Below are 19,753 nucleotides of genomic sequence, written 5' to 3'. Positions count from 1 at the left end.
CATTGATCTTTTAAATATGTACTTATTACAGTCTCTGTACCATAAAGTTAATTTCATTAGGATTAATTGATGGTTTGGGGCTTTCTGGACCCCAGAAAAGTATGTTTTTAGAGTTAATCCATTTCTACGGGTGTGAACCTATAGTAGGTGGGACCTTTTGATTAGGTTACTTCAGTTAAGGTGTGGTCCAGGGTGAGTCTTAATCTTTTTACTGGAGTCCTTTATAAATGGGATGAATACAGACAGACAGACAGAAATCTGCAGAAGTTGTAAAACAAAACCATGGTAGAAGCTGGAGGAACAACAAAATCTGGAAGAGAAGGGAGAGAACAGCAGAAGTTGCCATGTGTCTTGCCATGTCACAGAGTCGAGGATAGCCGACAGCCAGTCTTCAGGGAGGAAGCACTGCCTGATGATGCCTTCATTTAGACATTTTTCTCAGTCTAGAAATTGTAAGCTTGTAAGTGAATAAATCTGCTTTGTAAAAGCCAAACCTTTTCTGGTATATTGCTTTTGCAGCCTAGCAGACTAAAACACATTAGGTGTGCATTCAAGTCCTGATAGGTTAACTTTTAAAATTTAATTTTTACATTTTGAAATAGAAAAATCCCATAAGCTCTTTGGCAGTATCCCCCCAAGGTTAACATCATGCAAAACTAAAGTATATCTCCATCAGGATAATAACATTGATATGGTGAAGAATCAGAACATTTCCATCACCACGAGGATCCCTCATGCTGTTCTTTTATAGCCACATCCAGTTCCTTCTCCCCACAGCACCTCATCACCTTGCAAGGATGTGTGGGGCTTGCCAATCTTGTCCTCAGTAGCTGCATTGCACAAGGACGATGACAGTTTAGCCAGGATGATTGTTCTACAGATTGCAGTGACTATCTCCTTGGAGTACGTAACACCTAAATGCACACGGCCATTGTAGTCCCCAGTGGTGACAAAGGCCTTGAACCTTGTCTGTTGGCCCGTGTAGATTTTCTTTTGCATAGGCATAACTTTTGAAAGCTTGTCCTTGAGGAACATCCCCAGGAAAAAAGTCATTGATCTCAGATTTCTTGATGGGAAGAGAAAAGAGATTTCCTTCAAGAACTTGATCTTTGATCTTCATGTCCTTGAGCAGGTGGCCTAGCTTGGTGACAGGGAGCCACTCCTTGTCAGGGAGTCACTCCTTGTCCTCTGCCTTGCTTCTACTCTGCACCCATAGCCCCAACCTCAGCCTTGGACCGTACTGCTAAAGTCTCCATGGCCTCCTATTTCAGGGCTCTTTACTCCAATGTCTCCCTGCCACCTGCTCTTATAAACAGTCCCTAATGAGCCTGACCCAATCTGGTTGTATAACATCACTTCACTGGCTTCTGTTTCCCAGTAATAGCTTGTATCTCTCTGTCCACAAGGTTTGATTTTGTTTTCCTCCTGGAACCCAGATGCTGGTACCTGCTTTCTCTGTTTACACAGTGGTTTTGGGCTGTGACCAGCCCATTGGGCTCAGATTGTTGGGGCTGCTGGACAGGGTAGAAAGTGAAGTTGATTCGCTGTGACTTTGAATTACATCCTCTATCATTCTGCTCTCCACAGGTAGGGTGGTGCTGACCATGTGGATATTAGGCATGGACACTGACCTCTGCCTCTGGGAGAGTGAATTCTCAGGAGGGGCTGGAGGTGTTGAAGGTGAAAGTGTGGAGTATCTGTGTTAGGAACTAACAGGTATCTGGCATACAGACTCTTGCATCTGATGCATTGTCAAAGAAGAGACCCCACTATTACCAACAGTAGAATGAATGAATGAATGAATTTATGTATGTATATACACATGTACGAATGAAGCACTGGGGGCTGAACCCAAGATCTTCTTTGTGTGAAGAATGTGCTCAACCACTGAGCTAGCTACATCTGCTCCATCATAGCAGAATTTAGAAACAGTAGTTTTTTTTTTTAAGATTTATTTTTTATTCATTCTCTCTCATCCCCCTCATCCCCCATCCCCCATTGTCTGCTCTATTTGCTGTGTGTTCTTTTGTGTCCACTTGCATTCTTGTCAGGCGGCACTGGTAATCTGTGTCTCTTTTTGTTGCATCATCTTACAGCGTCAGCTCTCCATGTGTGTGGCACCACTCCTGGGAAGGCTGAGCTTTTTTCGCATGGGGCAGCTCTCCTTGAGGGGTGTACTCCTTTCGTGTGGGCCCTCCCTATGCAGGGAACACCCCTGCATGGCACGGCACTCCTTGTGTGCATCATCACTGTGCATGGGCCAGCTTACCACGTGGGTCAGGAGGCCCTGGGTTTGAACCCTAGACCTTCTATGTGGTAGGTGAATGCTCCATCAGTTGAGCCAAATCTGCTTTCCAGGAATTTCTGATATTACTCCAGTCCATACACATAGTAGGTACTTTGTTGCTACAGTGCTCATGAAATTTGTAGCCACAAGTCTGACATCAAAACCCATTTAGCAGGAAGTTCTGACAGATGTCACAGAAGGCAAGCTTCATGGCAAAGCTGTGTGATATGAGGGGAAAATGATCCAGGAAATCTACTTGTTTTTCTCCCATCAAAGAGGCAGCATCAGTATTCCGATCTAACTGCTTTTTTACCTTTGTGCTCCTGGAGGAGTCTGAACACCACTCAGCACTCTGGTTGCAGGCCTCTCACCTTGAGTGATTTCATAAGGCAGTTACGCAAGCTCATTCCTTGTCACACACTGACCACTGTTCTATGCTTGTTTAGCAAGAAAACTTGGATAGTTTTACTTGTCTTAGAAGATACATAAGTTTTCCATCATCTGTCACCCTGCTGACAGCAAAGTTGCTCAGCTACTCTAGGGAAGATGCAGCTGGAGCAATCAAACACCAAATTTTGGACTCCAAAGCAACTGCTGATCATCTTCCAGGCCCCTTGTATGTGTCTCATTGATGAAAATTAAAAATGAAATCTGAGGGAACTGAGTGGCCCTGGTAACCTGTTGGTGGTCTCTCATCTATTCTTTCTCCCGTGGTGGGTGAGGGATGGGAGGCAGTCACATTCAGCATATCCCTAGCCCCTGGGACAGGGCCCTGGGCAGATCCCACACAGCCCCACTCATGCTCCACACCTCAGGGCACATGCCTAAAAGCCTGCACGGCTGAGCTGGAGGAGAGTGGCAGTAAGCCTGCCTGCCTCAAACTCATTCTCTCTTATTCCTGTCATCTAAGATGGCAGTCCGCTCATTAACTTTTTTTTTAAAGGTTTATTAATTGTTATTTACTTTGTCCCCTTCCCTTCCTTCCACCCTGCCGTTTTTGCTGTCTTTCTTGTCTTCTCTTCTCATTTTCTCTCCTCTAGGATTCACCAGGATTCAATCCTAGAGACCTCTCTGATGGGAAGAGAGGTTCCCTGTTAGCTGTACTACCGCAGGTCCTGGTTTCTTCGGCACTTCACTTTGACTCTCCCCTTGTCTTTCTTTTGATGTGTCATCATCTTACTGCGTGACTCATTTGCGTGGGGCACTGGCTCACCATGCGGGCACTGGTGGGCACTCGTGCTGGCACTGGCTCACCACGCAGGCCCTTGTGCGGGCATGCTTTCTTTCTTTTTCACCAGGAGGCCCCAGGGATCGAACCCTGGTCCTCCCATATGGTAGGCGGAAGCTCTATCAGTTGAGCGACATCTGCTTCCCCCATTAACATTACAAGCCTCCTTTCATGACGCCAGCTGGGGAATTGCCATGTTAGTTCCCTGGCTTCAAGTTCACTGTCTCTTTAAGGGGCATTTTTAGTATCTGGTTATCTCTGAGGAAATCACCATTCTCTGTTCCCACATCTGGAGACCAGGAGGCCTAAAGTTTCAGTCTCACTCAGTTATTTGTGTCATTTCTGTTTTGGGTTCATAGAAATACCCGAGTACTCTGATTTTCTCTTTTATATGTGCTAAAAGTTTGAACTCAGGAAATCATCTGGATTGGAGTCTTAAGGCATATTTCTATAAATGTATCTAGAGAATTAGTCTGGAAAATCTAAAATTGCGCTTTTGTTTGTCTATGGTCATACACTAATGTACAGTTTGCAATTGTTTATGAATTCCAAAAATAGTACTAGATTATGTTTGTAAACTGGTCTGTCAAAGGTATCACTTTTAATTGATTAAATTATGATTAGGACTTTGATTGAGTCTTGTCAGTAGGATGTTGAGCCTGCCCCACAGAGAAAAGACACAGCAAAGGACAGAGTTGGGAGTTTTTGGAGCTGGAGCCCGGGAAGTGAACACACAAGAGAAGAACACAGGAATAGAGACAGCTCCTAGACATGGCAGCAGCCATGGGGACAGAGTCAGAGCCGTTCACCTGATAGTCTACAGCTGGCCTTGTGGAGTGAGCACAGCAGCTGAGCCTGGAGAGAAACAGAGCCTCAGGAAGAAAGGAAACCAAGAAGCCTAAACTCTTGGCAGACATCAGCGCATCTTGCCCCAGCATGTGGCAATAGATTTTGGTGAGGGAAGTAACTTATGCTTTATGGTCTGGTAAATTTAAGTGTCTACCCCACATAAATACCTTTTAAAAGCCAACAAATTTCTGGTATTTTGCATCAGCACCCCTTTGGCTGACTAATAAAATACTATTTGATTCAGCACCCCATGGGTGAAACTTAGGAAAGAACTTAAGCTTAATCAGTTATATTCTTTTTTTTAAAAAGATTTATTTCTATTTATTTATTCATTTCTCTCCCCTTCCCCACTCCCCGCCCCGGTCATCTGTTATCTGTGTCCATTTGCTGCGTGTTCTTTTGTCTGCTTCTGTTGTTGTCAGCGGCACAGGAATCTGTGTCTCTTTTTGTTATGTCATCTTTCTGCGTCAGCTCTCTGCGTGTGTGGCACCATTCCTGGGCAGGCTGAACTTTCTTTCGCGCTGGGCGGCTCTACTTACGGGGTGCACTCCTTGCGCGTGGGGCTCCCCTATGCGGGGACACCCCTGTGTGGCAGGGCACTCCTTGCGCGCATCAGCACTACGTGTGGGCCAGCTCCACACGGGTCAAGGAGGCCCGGGGTTTGAACCGCGGATCTCCCATGTGGTAGACGGTCGCCCTATCCACTGGGCCAAGTCCTCTTCCCTAATCAGTTATATTCTGACTCAAACATTTATTGAACATATATTATGTGACAGGTATTTTCATATTCATCACTTTGTCAAATAGTCACTCCCTTATATAATTTTTTGAACAAGGTAGGCCATAAAGAGATAGAAAGCACAATTCTCCCAACAATCCTGCCATATAGGAATTATTAAAACTACTTTCCAAATGAAGAAATGAAAGCCCAGAGAGATTAAGCAATTAACTGAGGTTCTCACTATTATGGATCAAATCTTTTTAGACACTAAGGCATGCTACAGCTGACTTTAATGGATTCTGATTCTTTTCAAATAATTTCTTTAGAATGTCCCTTTATCTTCATCTTAGATAATTAAGACAAATACAGGATTGCAGGGGACATCCAGAGTAGAAAAGAACAGTATTCCTATCCTTTTCCAGGACTCTGGCATCTTAAGGGAAATGGTAACCCTCCTATGAAAGTAATTGGGCTGAATTCTCTCATTAGCAAAGTGAATTTGAGTGGATATCTCCCTTTCAGTAAAGGACTGCTCTGAATACTGCATAACTAATTTGAATAGGAACTGAGTCCATTTATTTCTAGACATGATAAGACTTAGAGATAGACACCTCAATTATAAGGGCAGAGGAACAAAGTTGTACATAGAGAGCAGGCACACAATTAGAAGATAAACCTAACTCCTACTCTTGAAACAGCGGCGCAGGAACATGTGTTTATGTATCTGGCTTATTCCTCTAGTATGGTCTGCAAACTTTAGCAATAATGAAAAGGTGAAGAGAAGACAGGTCAGACAGAATGCTGGAAATGGGAAATGAGAGGAGAAAAAATTCTAATATGGAAAGACAAAATCGAGGCCTGTTTAAATGTCAAAGTAAACACATTTTTCTGAAGTATAACTCTCTTCCTACAAGGTTCTGAGTTGAGACAGCTGGGAGGATGAGAGGACAGGAAGGAAAATCAGAAAATAACGCTTGACAGACCTAGTTTCTCTATTAGGGGCTAGCTTTAGGGTAGCAAGTAGGCTGAGGAGAAACAAAAAATGGTCTTCAAATTATCTGGTTTGAAGGGGATACTGCTATAAATAGTAGTTATAAATAGTGCTTTGTGTTTCTCTAAGTGGTTTTTCTCATATTTACTAAAAGTCTTAGAGACATAATCTCATTAACCATTATTATGTTTTAGAATACTGAATACCCTCACTATTAAAGGTTATCAAAACTGGGGCAGGATAAAGGGGAAAGGACTTATGAGGGAGCAGTCAGGTTCCCCTAGGTCTCAGGAGGAGTGCAATCCTGAGTCAAACCCAATCCCAGGAGAGTGGGTGTAGCTCACTGGTTGAGTGCTTGCTTCACACATATGAAGTCTTAGGTTCAATCCCTGGTACCTCCTGAAAAAATAAAAAATAAATAAATAAAAAACAACCCAGTCCCAAAGCAGCACTGCTTTGCTTCAGAGGACAATTCAAAACCTCCAATCAGTAGATATAGCTCAAGTGGTTGAGTGCCTGCTTCCCACATATGAGGTCCTGGGTTTGATCCCTGGTATCTCCTAAAAACAAAACAAAAAAACCCCAACTCTCATTGGGGAGCAGATGTAGCTTGGTGGTTAAGCTCCTGCTTCCAATGTACAAGGTCCTGGGTAAAACCCCCGGCACTGCCTAAAAACAAACAAACAAACAAACAAACAACCTCCAAAGAGGCAAGGCTGACTGAAGTACAATAGTAGGAAAGGGTAAAATTTACCTCCAGGACTCCCATAGTTACTTTTTCTGCTAGCATACACTTTCAGGAATCTGGTACCTTCATGCTCAGCAGATCACTCTCCTCCCTGAAACACTTCCTTCACCTGATATCCAGGATATCACATGCTCCTGGTTTTCCTATTTTTCTGCTCATTCTTTCAACCTCTTTTACTGTTTCTTCACTTCTTCATGTGTAGTTGATGACTGTCAAATTTCTATCTCCAATCCCAACCTTTCTCTTGAACTCCAGATTCTTACATATAATTGCATACTCAACATTTCCATTTGATGTCTAAAGAAATATCTCAAACTCAGCATGACCTAATATGAGCTTCTGCTTTCCATCCCACCATACAACGATAACTTGCTCCAAGTTTTCTTTTTTTTAAGGACGTACTGGGTAATGAACCCAGGACCTCATACATGGGAAGAAGGTGCTCAACCACTTAAGCTACATCTGCTCCCCTAAGTTTTCTTTTTTTTCTTTATGATTGATTTATTTCTCTCCACCCCCTTGTTGTTTTCATTTGCTGAATCTGGCTTTTTTGTTTCTTTAGGAGGCATGGGGAGCTGAACCTGGGACTTCTGATGTGGGAGGGAGGTACCTAATTGCTCGAGCCACCTTCACTCCCTGCTTTGTTGTGTCTCTCATCATGTTTTTCCTCCCTGTGTCTCTTGTTGCATCATCTTGTTGTGTCAGCTCACTGTCCCTGCCTGTCGCATCAGCTCTCTGTCTTTTTTAGAAGGCACTGGGAACCTCTGCTCCCTGCTTTGTTGTGACTCTCATTATGTTTTTTCTTCTTGTGTCTTGTGTCAGCTTGCCATGCCTGCCTGTCGTGCCAGCTCGTTGTCATCTTTAGAAGGCACTGGGACCTGAACCAGCGACCTCTGATGTGGTAGGCAAGAACCCAGTCACCAGAGCCACATCCAGTCCCCCCCAGAGTTGTCTCTCTCTTAAGTTATGGCATACTCTATCCTTCCAACTGTTGAGGTAAAAAACATCAAGGTTTTATTTGACTCCTCTCTTACTCTCATGCCCCATATCTGACAGTCAGCAAATCATGTTGACTCAACCTTAAAAATATATACAGATTTTGACCATATCTTACCACCTCCACTCCACTTCTACAGCTCTTAGTTACCACCTTCTTTTTCTTGGATTACTGCAATCACCTCCTAACCTACTTGAATCTTATCCCTCTTTCATCTATTCTTGAGACAGGAGCAAAGGGATCTTGTTAAAACCTAAGTCACTTCCTATCATTCCTCTGCTCAAAATCTTCTAAAGAATTTCCATTTCACTCTAGATTAAAGGCCTAAATCATTACTGCGACCTTCAATGACCCACACGATTTGGCCCTGCATCACCTCTTGGACTGACCTCATCTTCTACTATTCTGCTCCTCATTAACTCTGCCCGAGTACAGTGACCTCCTTCTGGCTGCTTGAACACGGGAGTCTCAGGGCCTTTGTACTTGCTAATCCATCTACCTGTAACACCTCTCCCTTCATGCCTCATGTTCTCAAGACTTATTCCCTCACTTCTTTCAAATCTTGTCTGAAAAGTGATCACAACACAGAAGCAGCTGAGGGTGAAGCAATTGAGCTCCCATTTACCATATGGAGGACCTGGGTTCAATCCCTGGAACCTCTGGTTAAAAAAAAGAAAAAAGTTGTCCAAGACCGGTGTGGGGTGGAAATGCGCAGGTTCCTGCACGGCAAAGCAATGCACCAAAAAGACGATGACACAACCAGATAAGGGGAAAAAAGTGATAAAAATGAGGCCATCTTTAATTCCCATCTCCCCAATAGATATTCCCTAGACCCCTCTCCCTTGTTTTTCTCCAAAGCATTTTTAAAAAAGATTTATTTATTTATTTGTTTCTCTCCCTGCCCCCCAGTTGTCTGTTCTCTGTGTCTGTTTGCTGCATCTTCTTCATTGTCCGCTTCTGTTGTTGTCAAGCAGCACGGGAATCTGTGTTCCTTTTCGTTGCGTCATCTTGTTGTGTCAGTGCTCTGTGTGTGCCGCACCATTCCTGGGCAGGCTGCACTTTCTTTCGTGCTGGGCAGGTCTCCTTACGGGGCGTACTCCTTGCGCATGGGACACCCCTGCGTGGCATGGCACTCCTTGTACACAACAGCACTGCGCATGGGCCAGCTCCACACGGGTCAAGGAGGCCCGGGGTTTGAACCACGGACCTCCCATGTGGTAGACGGACGCCCTAACCACTGGGCCAAGTCCGTCCGCCGCCTCTCCATAGCATTTGACAGTGCGCAACATAAAATATATTTATCTTTTTTATTGTCTGTTCTGCCCTATTAGAACATAAGTTCTATGAACATAAGCTCTAAGGATTTTTGTCATTTTAGTTCATTGTTGTACCTATAGCTACTAGAAACATATTTGGAATATAGTAAGTGCTCAATAAATTCGCTGACTAAATGCCCCTGATTCCTCTCCAGAGACTCTATTCAAGGAAAGAAAAACTTATTTGTAGTTCCTTCCATTTTTACAAACACACACATAATGAGGCTAAGTAGGCTTACTATTTTTAAAGAGAATAATGGCTTATTTTGTGGGTTGAGGAAGAATCTAGTTCACCCAAACAAGCCAGTGACTAGCTGTATATCTTTAGGCAGGCCACTCTGTCCTTCTGCATTTCATTCAAGAAATTAATACCTATTCTGAGCCAGACACTATTCTAACTGCTGGGCTATAGCAATGCACAAAACTGACAAAGTCCCTGCTCTTATGAGGGGGGACAGGTAATAAATAAATGAACAAGTAAATATATGTCAGATAAGCTCTATGGAGAAAAATTAGCAGGAGAATAGAGAATGCCAGGGATGGGGATGTTGCTATTTTATAAAAGGTGGCTGAGAAAAACCTTATTGAAAAGGTGACATGCAAGCACAGAAACCTGAGGAAGTGATAGAGTGAGCCATGGTAGAAATCAGAAGGCAGGACATTTTAGGCAGAGGAAAAAGCAGGTGTAAAGGCCCTGTGGTGGGAATATGTGTGGCATGTTCTGAGGAATAGTAAAGAGGATAGTGTGTTTATAGTAGAATGAGGGGAAGACGGGGAAGAAATGAGGTCAGATAGAGTTTAAGGAGGGTGGATCAGATAATATAGATCTGGGTTTGGCAGACTTAATTAACTAAATTGTCTTTTTTTTTTTTTTAAAGATACGTAGGTCATGCAAAATGTTACATTAACAAATATATGGAAAATGGATATGGCTCAACCAATTGCACTCCCATTTACCATACAGGAGGTCCAGGGTTTGATGCCCAAGGCTTCCTGGTGAGGGCAAGCTGGCCCACACAGAGTGCTGGTCCACGCGGGAATGCAGCCCCGTTCAGGAGTGCTACCCTGCATGGGAATGGGGCCCCATTTGGGAAAGCTGTCCCGTGCAGGAGTGCCATCTGATGTGGAGAGGTGGCACAGCAAGATGATGCAACAAGAGATACAGAGGAGAGAAAATAAGATGTAGCAGAACAGGGAGATGAGGTGGTGCAAGAGAGTAACTGCCTCTCTCCCTACTCTGGAAGGTCCCAGGATGGGTTCCTGGAGCTGCCTAATGAGAATACAAGCAGACACAGAAGAACACACAGCGAATGGACACAGAGAGCAGACAATGTGGGGAACGGGGAGGGAGGGAGATATATATATAAAAAAAAAAAATATATATATATATATATATATATATATATATATATATGTATATATATAAGAAGGCAGGCTTTTAATATAAGGGATGGTTAGTAAATACTTTAGGCTTTGTGAACCATATGGTCTCTGTTGCAACTTCTCAACTCTATCATAGCATGAAAAGAGCCATAGACAATTTGTAAATGAATGGGTGTTAACTGTGTTCCAATTAAAAAAAGAGGGGGGGAGAGTGGTAGAGGGGGAGGGTGTGGGGTATATGGGAATTCCCTATATTTTCTATGTGACTTCTGTAACCTAAAGTTTCTTTGAAAATAAAATGGAAAATAAAAGGGGGGGGGCAGTCAGCTGGATTTGGCACCTGGGCCATAGTTTGTTAACCCCTGATATAGGCTGTCTAACCTTGCAGGGCAGATGAGGCCAGAGGGGAACTATACATTTACAGGCTTTGGCTTCAAAACGCATTCTTGCCCTGAAACAAAACTATAAACGAGAGCTAGGTATAAACTGAAATACTTCTATTAATATTAGATACTCAAAAGCTGTTTGCTGGGTTGATAAAATGAAAAAGCAAGCTTGTCTGGGACCCAAACAACTGATTTGAAAATTAACTTAAGAAGACAAGCTATTCATAAGTTGGGGAATTCCCATATACAGAGGATATTTCAATAATTTCTTGATGACTCAGGGACATAAATCTGGGTATGACTATCCTTCATTGTTTTGGTAAAGAGATGTTCTGTTAAAGGTTACTGAGGTGTTCAGAGTTAATGGCGCCCTCTATTAATTGAGACCAAACTGCTCTACTGAGTTTTTGCATTTTGTTTTTCAGGCTCCTCTCTTGCTGTCAGTAGCCACTTTTTCTTATAATTTTGTAGTAGTCCTTCTCTTATCCTAAATCTCTGTATCACACCCAATTTCTTTCTTTTCATCCATTCTAGGTAAGGAAATCAGGGAGTCCACACTAATGCAGGCCTATAGGTCCTCTTATCGGACTTCATGGTCATAGTTATTTCACATCTATTAATTCCATGACTCTCTTAAGATTCTGTTATTTGGAACTCAAAGTCCTTGGGGAAAAATGCTACAGCTCATGGCCCAAAAATCAGACCAAACTATTTTGGTATTTCCCCATAATTATAGTTTATCAGTGAGCTCTGAATCCAGTGTATGGGTATGTGTAGTCAATTGCCCAATAAACAATTTTTAAAATATCAAAGACTTGTTTTCATTTCTCTTTTGAGCATATTTTTTCTATCTCTTGGTAATATTCTCAGTACAGGTACCCAGGATGAAACATAGATCTTTAAGGTTTTCTTAGACAGAGAAACTAAAAAGTACTGCTCAAATCAGTGGTTCTCAAAAGTGTGGTCCAGGGACCTCTGATGTGGGACGGAGGTACCTAATCACTTAAGTCACCTCTGTTTCCTGTTGTGTCTCGTTTTGTTTTCCCTCTTATGTCCCTTGTTGTATCATCTTGTTCTGTCAGCTTGCTGTACCTGCCCATCGCTCCAGCTTGCTATCCTGCTTGTCCTCTTTAGGAGGCATTGGGACCTCTACTTCCTGCTTTGTTGTGTCTCTCATTATCTTTTTCTTCTTGCATCTCTTGTTGTGTCATCTGGTTGTGTTAGCTTGCTGCACCTGCCCATTGCATCAGCTCACTATCTTCTTTAGGAGGCACCAGGAACTGAGCCATGGACCTCCCATGTGGTAGGCAGAAGCCCAATCGCTTGAGCCACATCCACTTCCCCCTATATTTTCCTTTTTTTTTAAAAAAAAGATTTATTTATTTATTTATTTATACCCCCCCCCCCCGGGCGCCTTGTTCCTTTTCTTTTGCTGTCTCTTCTCTTTGTCCATTTGCTGTGTGTTTTTTCTGTCTGCTCGTCTCCCTTTGTTGTGTCATCTTGCTGCACCAGCTCTCCGTGGCGCATGGGCCAGCTTTGCCTTCACAAGGAGGCCCTGGGACGCGAACTCAGAGCCTTCCATATGGTAGATGGGAGCCCAACTGACTGAGCCACAGCCGCTTCTGCCCCTGTATTTTCAATACAGCTTTTCTGTAGTCTAAAACTTCTTTACAAATAAAGTTAAAAAAAATTAATAGGGAAGCAGACTTGGCCCAGTGGTTAGGGCATCTGTCTACCACATGGGAGGTCTGCAGTTCAAACCCCGGGCCTCCTTGACCTGCGTGGAGCTGGCAAGGAATGCCATGCAGGGGTATCCCCCGCGTAGGGGAGCCTGTGCGCAAGGAGTGCGCCCCGTAAGAAGAGCCCCCCAGTGCGAAAGAAAGTGCAGCCTGCCCAAGAATGGTGCCACACACACAGAGAGCTGACACAGCAAGATGATGCAACAAAAAGAAACACAGATTCCCGGTGCCGCTGATAAGGATAGAAGCAGTCACAGAAGAACACACAGCGAATGGACACAGAGAGCAGACAATGGGGGGGTGGGGGAAGGAGAGAGAAATAAATAAATCTTAAAAAAAAAAAAACACATTGTTTTATATATTCTTATGAAATGTGTATCATATATATTGTTTTTTTTTTTTTTAATTTTTTTATTTTTTATTGACTTTGTAATAATATTACATTAAAAATATATATGTGAGGTCCCATTCAACCCCACCCCCCCACCCCCCCTCTCCCCCCCCCCAACAACACTCGTTCCCATCATCATGACACATCCATTGGATTTGGTAAGTACATCTTTGGGCACCTCTGCACCTCATATACATTGGTTCACATCATGTCCCATACTCTCCTCTATTCCATCATGTAGGCCCTGTGAGGATTTACAATGTCCGGTGATTACCTCTGAAGCACCATCCAGGGCAGCTCCATGTCCCGAAGATGCCTCCACCTCTCATCTCTTCCTGCCTTTCCCCATACCCTTTGTCCATTATGTCCACTTTTCCCAATCCAATGCCACCTCTTCTATGTGGACACTGGATTGGTTGTGTCCATTGCACCTTTATGTCAAGAGGAGGCTCAGATTCCACCTGGATGCTGGATGCAATCCTCCCATTTTCAGTTGTAATCACTCTAGGCTCCATGGTGTGGTGGTTGTCCTTCTTCACCTCCATCTTAGCTGAGTGTGGTAAGTCCAATAAATCAGATAAAAATATGGAACGCTTCACGAATTTGCGTGTCATCCTTGCGCAGGGGCCATGCTAATCTTCTCTGTATCGTTCCAATTTTAGTATATGTGCTGCCGAAGCGAGCACTCATATATATTGTTTTTAACTCATGTTTTAATTTACACACATTCTATTGTGTTACAGATCTCACTCTGCTTTTTTTCTCCCACTTGGCATTAGGCTTTTAAGAAACATCCATGTTACCACAATATATCTAACCATAAAGTTATTTGTAATATCTACATCTATCATTTAATAATCAATATTTAATGAATTCCTATAAAGTAGTTAGGGCCTGTGGAGATAAGCAGAAGTAGAAAGAAATGGTCCTATTCTCATAAATTTTATAGTCCAGCTGGAATAGGTAATGCAAACACACAAAAAGATATGCTATTAGGCAAAAGATGGTAAGGGTAGAGGAAAGTTTGGTAGAAAGGCTGAGTGAACTATACCTTACCATACCCAGACATATTTAGTAACAAAGAGAGATGGGAAGGATAGCATTTTAAACATTTCTAGACTTTCCTCTAGATGGTGCCAGAGCAAACATATTGTGTGGGCATAACTCAGGCTTCCTTCAACCTTTTAAAGAGTAAGAGATAATTTATGACTCATTAGCAAATTGATGGATCCTCTATTGATTTTATATCCTTCTGGCTCCCAGTCTAAGAGAGTGTAGAATCCTGGACATTGCTAAGATATTAAAATCACACACACAGAATGCAAATACCAGTAGCTTCCCATCTAATCTACCTACAGCTACTAATTCAAAGCAATGAGCTATCTGTATGTGTGTTTGGGGGTGGAGGAGTAGAGATGAATATATTTTAGTCTCTGCTTCAGGAAATTTATAATCTACAATGAAGTAAAGGTCATCAAACTCTAATATATAGCAGAAGATACTATTACCAGCAATTACTACTACTAATCCAAAAGATCAAAGGGATGCACAAGGTAGGTGATGGATATTTTAACACAAAGAAATAAAGTGTCTCTTTTTTAATAGACTAGTAATCTTTTTTTTTAAAGATTTAAAAAAAAAATTTATTCCCCCCCCTGCCCCCAGTTGTCTGCTCTGTGTCCATTCACTGTGTGTTCTTCTGTGACCACTTCTATCCTTATCAGTGGCACCGGAAATCTGTGTTTCTTTTTGTTGTGTCATCTGGTGTCAGCTCTCTGTGTGTGCAGCGCCATTCTTGAGCAGGCTGCAATTTCTTTCATGCTGGGCGGCTCTCCTTATGGGGCGCACTCCTTGGGCGTGGGGGTCCCCTACGCGGGGGATACCCCTGCGTGGTCGGGCACTCCTTGCGCACATCAGCACTGCGCGTGGGCCAGCTCCACACGGGTCAAGGAGGCCTGGGGTTTGAACCGCGGACCTCCCATGTGGTAAGTGGACACCCTATCCATCGGGGTAAGTCTGCTTCCTAGTAATAAATCTTTAAAGATTGGTTTAAAATAAAATTACTACTGGATATATTTTAATGAGTTACCCAAGACTTTAGTTTATCAGGCATTTGGAGACAGATGAAGGAAGCCTTGGTTTCCAAGTGGAGAACAGAGCCCATTCTGTAGACTTGCAGTATCTTAGATAATATGGTGTAAAAGACGTGAACTAGGCTGTGAGAGTTCATGTTACAAAGGTTTTTTGGCTAGTTTATTTAAATTTCTGAAAAACTAAACAAATGGGATGCAGAAGAGTTGGGGTGGTGGTGGTGCAGGCAGTGCTTAATTAGAGAGTACAATGAGAGAGCTAAATAAAATGTAACACATGAATAGAAACAGAACAGTCAGCTTCTCCTTCTTCCCCAAGAGGAAGTACTGGATTCTGGAGAAATCTGTGAGAAATTTCCAACCAACCAGGCCTTCTCTATCAATGCCACAGCAGCTTCCAAACCTTTAGGTCACATTACATCCTTGCTATGTCAAAAATAATTCCCCACATAGTCTTTCTGGCAGCCCCTGTCACAATCTCTTTCCTGCAATGTGAGTGATGAAGTGGGTGGGGACTCCCCATATCAAAGAGGAGCTGAGTGATGGCTTACTGCCCCAATCCAATCCCTCACAGTAGCATGTATCTATTGTAGTTACTTGGTCTTCTAGTCAAAAATAAGGAGGTCAAAGGAAAGAGTTGCAGTAGTCTGCTGCCTTATATATGGAATCACCCATTCAGGAAAAGCTGAAAATGAACTAAGCACTACAACTTTTAGCAAAAAGCAATCTTTTTCAGTTATCAATTATATGGCATTTGCTGACTGCATCATTAATAGGGCTCTTCCAAGACCCTATTTGATGGTGTAGTTATTTGCATATATTTACTTACAGATACCCTGTGGGGCAGTTTGATATTATTCATGATTTGCAAAAAGAGATATTATGTTTGTAAACTGGTCAGTTCCTCTGGGCATGATACCCCTGTGATTGTATTAAATTCAGAGGTTTCACTTTTACTTTATTAAATCAAAATTAGGGATTTGATTCAACCATGTCATTAGGGCGACTCAGTTTTAGTCCCTGTCCCCTTTGTGGGCTATATAAAGGGACAGTCACTTAATCAAGAACATGGAAGTAGATACACAGAGTAGAACACAGAGGAAGAGAGACAGCTCCACAGACAAGGCAGAGGCTCCAGGAAGAGAGATAAGCCTGGTAGTTTGCAGCTGAAGAGAACAGAGCAGCTGAGAAGCCCTATGAGATGAGTCTTATGCCACCCTACAGCTGAGATAGGAAGAAGGAAGACTGAACCCTCACAGACATTGCCCATCATCTTGCTACAACATGGCAAATACCTTTGGGTGAGAAAGTACCTCTTTATGGTACCTTGGGTTGGAATCTTTAGGACCTGGTAACTGTAAGCTTTTATCCCAAATAAACACCTTTTATAAAAGCCAACAGATTTCTGGTACTTTGCATCAGCACCACTTTGGCAGACTAATACACCTCGGTTATGAAATTTCCTGAAAATGAAACATTGATATATAGAGCAAATATGAAAAACTATACAAACTTTAGGAATCAAAACTGGTTATATGATATATAGCATGACAAAAATGTTGCAGGGTACAATTACTTTTCATTCCTTTCCCTTTGAAAGGAAATAGGAGCAGCCTTAGACAAAGCTGTTTTTGACTTGGTAAAGTTCCACTTAAAAAAAAAAAACTTTCAGATTTATTTTATTTATTTATTTCTCCTCCCCCCTTGCTGTTTGTGCTCATTGTGTCTGCTTACCACATGGGAGGTCCCTGGTTTGGTTCCTGGTGCCTCCTAAAGACAGCAAGCTGGCACAACAGGTGCAACAAACTGAAGCATCAAGAGACACAAGAAGGAAAACATAACAAGAGACACAACAAAAGCAGGGAGCAGAGGTTCCTGATGCCTCCTAAAAGAAGATGAGCAAGAGAGTGAACTGACGTGGCAAGCTGATGCAACAAAAGACACATGGAGGGAAACATAATGAAAGACATAACAAAGCAGGAAACAGATTAGGTGCTTCCCCCCCGTATCAGAGGTCCCAGGTTCAGTTCCCTGTGCCTCCCAAAAAAACAAGGAAGACAAACAGACACAGCAAGTGCAAAAAAACAAGGGGGTGGGAAGAAATAAATCTAAACAAAAAACAAAAAACTATCAATCTTTTTGCTCAGATAGTTTTTTTCTCATCTAGAAATTGAGATATTCACTTATATATTAACTGAATGAGTTTAAAATTGTATACCTTTTTAGTCAATCTGAAATTTATATATGTGTATGTATGTGTCTTTATATATACATGCCTACATATATACACATACATATATACAGCTTGAGGTGGACTTTTAAGTAATTTTTTTCCCCCAAGAGAGGGTTTCCCCAACACGTTCTACTGAAAAATTATTTCTATTTCCATTGGTTTGCTTATAAATCAGGGCCTGTTTCTAGACTGCCACGTTGGTTCGACTGGGCCAGTACCAGACAATATCTTTACAATTTTACATTAGTTTTAAATATCTGACAAAGGACCCCTTCCTTGCCATATATACTGTACATTAAATGATTATTCTATTTCATAGTCATGTTTGCTATTCTTAGTCTTAGGTAAAGATGCAAACTCTGCAAGGTTTTTCTCAAAGTTCTACAGCTTCCTTTTTCAATATCCTGCCTTATGATCTCTCCCTTTACTTATGCCCAAATCCCCAGCACCGTGCTTTTCAAGAGTTTATCTGAGATGCTAAAGACATAGTTACTGGAGTTGATTAGAAAGGACCTCTTTCCTTTTAAACAAATTTCTGATTCATTGGTTGCCCTGCCCTAGTATAGATATTTTTTTATCTATAGATTTTCCGTATCTCCTCTGATCTTAATTGAGCCTCAATCCTTTAAGCCCAAAGACCTCCAGATAGATATTTTATATTGTTTATCATGACTGAACTTATTTTGATTTAGAAATTAATTATTTACTTTACCTGATTTCTTATTTGATATCCTGTGCCTGTACTGTATCCTTATTCTTGTTATATTATTATTTCTTTTTCTGGATAAATGTTCTAATTTAAAAAATGATATAAAAATTCTACTTTGAAATTTTAACTATAGTTGCCTCAAGGAGGGAGGGAAAGGTAGGCTAGGGAACAGGGAAGGAAAACTTACTTTTTACTGTCTACCCTTTCTGTACCTTTTGAATGTTGTACCACTTTGTTTTAGTGTACACAATAAATATCTGCCTTAAAAACAAAAGCAACCCAACTACGCTGTTTTAGCAAAGATAACATTTTCATTTTTTCTTCCTTGTACCTAAGAATTTGGTACTAATAGGCACTCAGTAACCAGTAAGCAGAATAAGTAACCCAATACTAGTTTAACCCACCAGGTAGGTTTTGGAGAGGCACCAGATCTCATCTCTAGCTAATGAACTGACAGAACAGGACCTTCTCAACCATTTATTCTTCCTTCTTTTAAAGGTAAGAATTTCATTTACTTTCTGATTCTCAACTCTGTGTGGTTCATCAAATTTCCAGGTGCATGGGTTTGTGTGTGTGTATGTTGAAGGGAAGGGGTCTAATAAGCCTAAATGATTATATCCTATACAGCAATAATAAGTTCACGGTATTAAAATAAAGTATAAAGATTTAAAAAACCATAAATACAGCTAGGGGTCTAATAAGCTTAAATGACTATTCCTATACAGCATTAATAAGTTTATGGTATTAAAATAAAGTATAGAGATTTAAAAAACCATAAATACAGCTAAATTCAGTCCTAGATTTCTGATGCTTCATTTAAGTTACAACAATTCTACTTTTTCAAAATATATCTACATGTTTACAGTGACTGTTAAGACCAAACACCATAGAAACATCCTAGAAATTAACTGTTGTCACACATGAAATCTAGCTGCTGTTAATATTTAGACTTTATTATATTCCCACTAAAATTATGGAAAAGTTTTCCCAAGTCCTAATGATACAAAAAGTAAAGATGCTTTAGTCCCAGACTAACAAATGGGTTAAATCCTTTGTTGCATACTCTGATTTTTTGTTGTTGTTGTTGGTGGTGGTGGTGGGAGGAATTCCTATTTCTAAGAAGCCTTGCTGGCTTTCAAGATAATAGCTATCATTTATTGTGCTTAAAAACCTTCCACATATTATTTCATATTTAAGCTTTCAACAAATTCCCAAAGTAATATTTCCATTTTTAGATAAGGAGATAGAAGCTCAAGCAACCTATTCCAATGTTACATAGCTAAATAAGACACAAAACCAGGATCTGATATACTTTCTTGGTTCAGGAACGCACATTCCCAGGAGTAAAATACTGAACAGTCCATGTACTATACTTGAGAATAAAATTGTGACCTAGAGTGAAAAACATCAACACCTGTAGGGTTATTTTTGGTAGAGCAGCAGGGTATTGATTTTATGTTTGACCTCTCTCTACTAGAAAAGAAACAGAAGCATAAATAAAGCTGCATACTGGTGGCAAAGGAAAAGGAATACACAGCAGAGGAGACGAGAAGCAAAAAAGAAATGTCAAAGTAAGCAAAAGGTAGGAAGGAGCTAGAAAGCGGAAAAGCAGGGGACAAAAATGGCAAAGTCCAAAAGCTGCAAACACATATTATGAAACACATAATGTGTTCTCTTTGTCTGTG

At 41.5% G+C, this 19,753-nt stretch overlaps 1 protein-coding gene, 1 non-coding gene and 2 pseudogenes across 4 annotated transcripts in view; all 4 read right to left on the bottom strand.

Moving 5' to 3' along the window:
* Positions 1-19,753, bottom strand: part of ZNF609 (zinc finger protein 609) — a 274,508-nt gene that overhangs the window by 34,557 nt on the left and 220,198 nt on the right. The window lies entirely within an intron of this gene.
* LOC139438211 (RAF proto-oncogene serine/threonine-protein kinase pseudogene) lies at positions 1,225-1,911 on the bottom strand (annotated as a pseudogene).
* Positions 1,687-4,081, bottom strand: LOC131278021 (RAF proto-oncogene serine/threonine-protein kinase pseudogene; annotated as a pseudogene).
* LOC111766105 (U6 spliceosomal RNA) lies at positions 13,616-13,722 on the bottom strand. The gene has a single exon (XR_002798243.1). It is a non-coding gene; the product is annotated as a U6 spliceosomal RNA (small nuclear RNA).

Source organism: Dasypus novemcinctus, chromosome 3, assembly GCF_030445035.2.
Source record: "Dasypus novemcinctus isolate mDasNov1 chromosome 3, mDasNov1.1.hap2, whole genome shotgun sequence".
NCBI lineage: Eukaryota > Metazoa > Chordata > Mammalia > Cingulata > Dasypodidae > Dasypus > Dasypus novemcinctus.
Note: the sequence above shows the minus strand (reverse complement) of the source record. Positions and strands in the feature narration are given on the sequence as shown.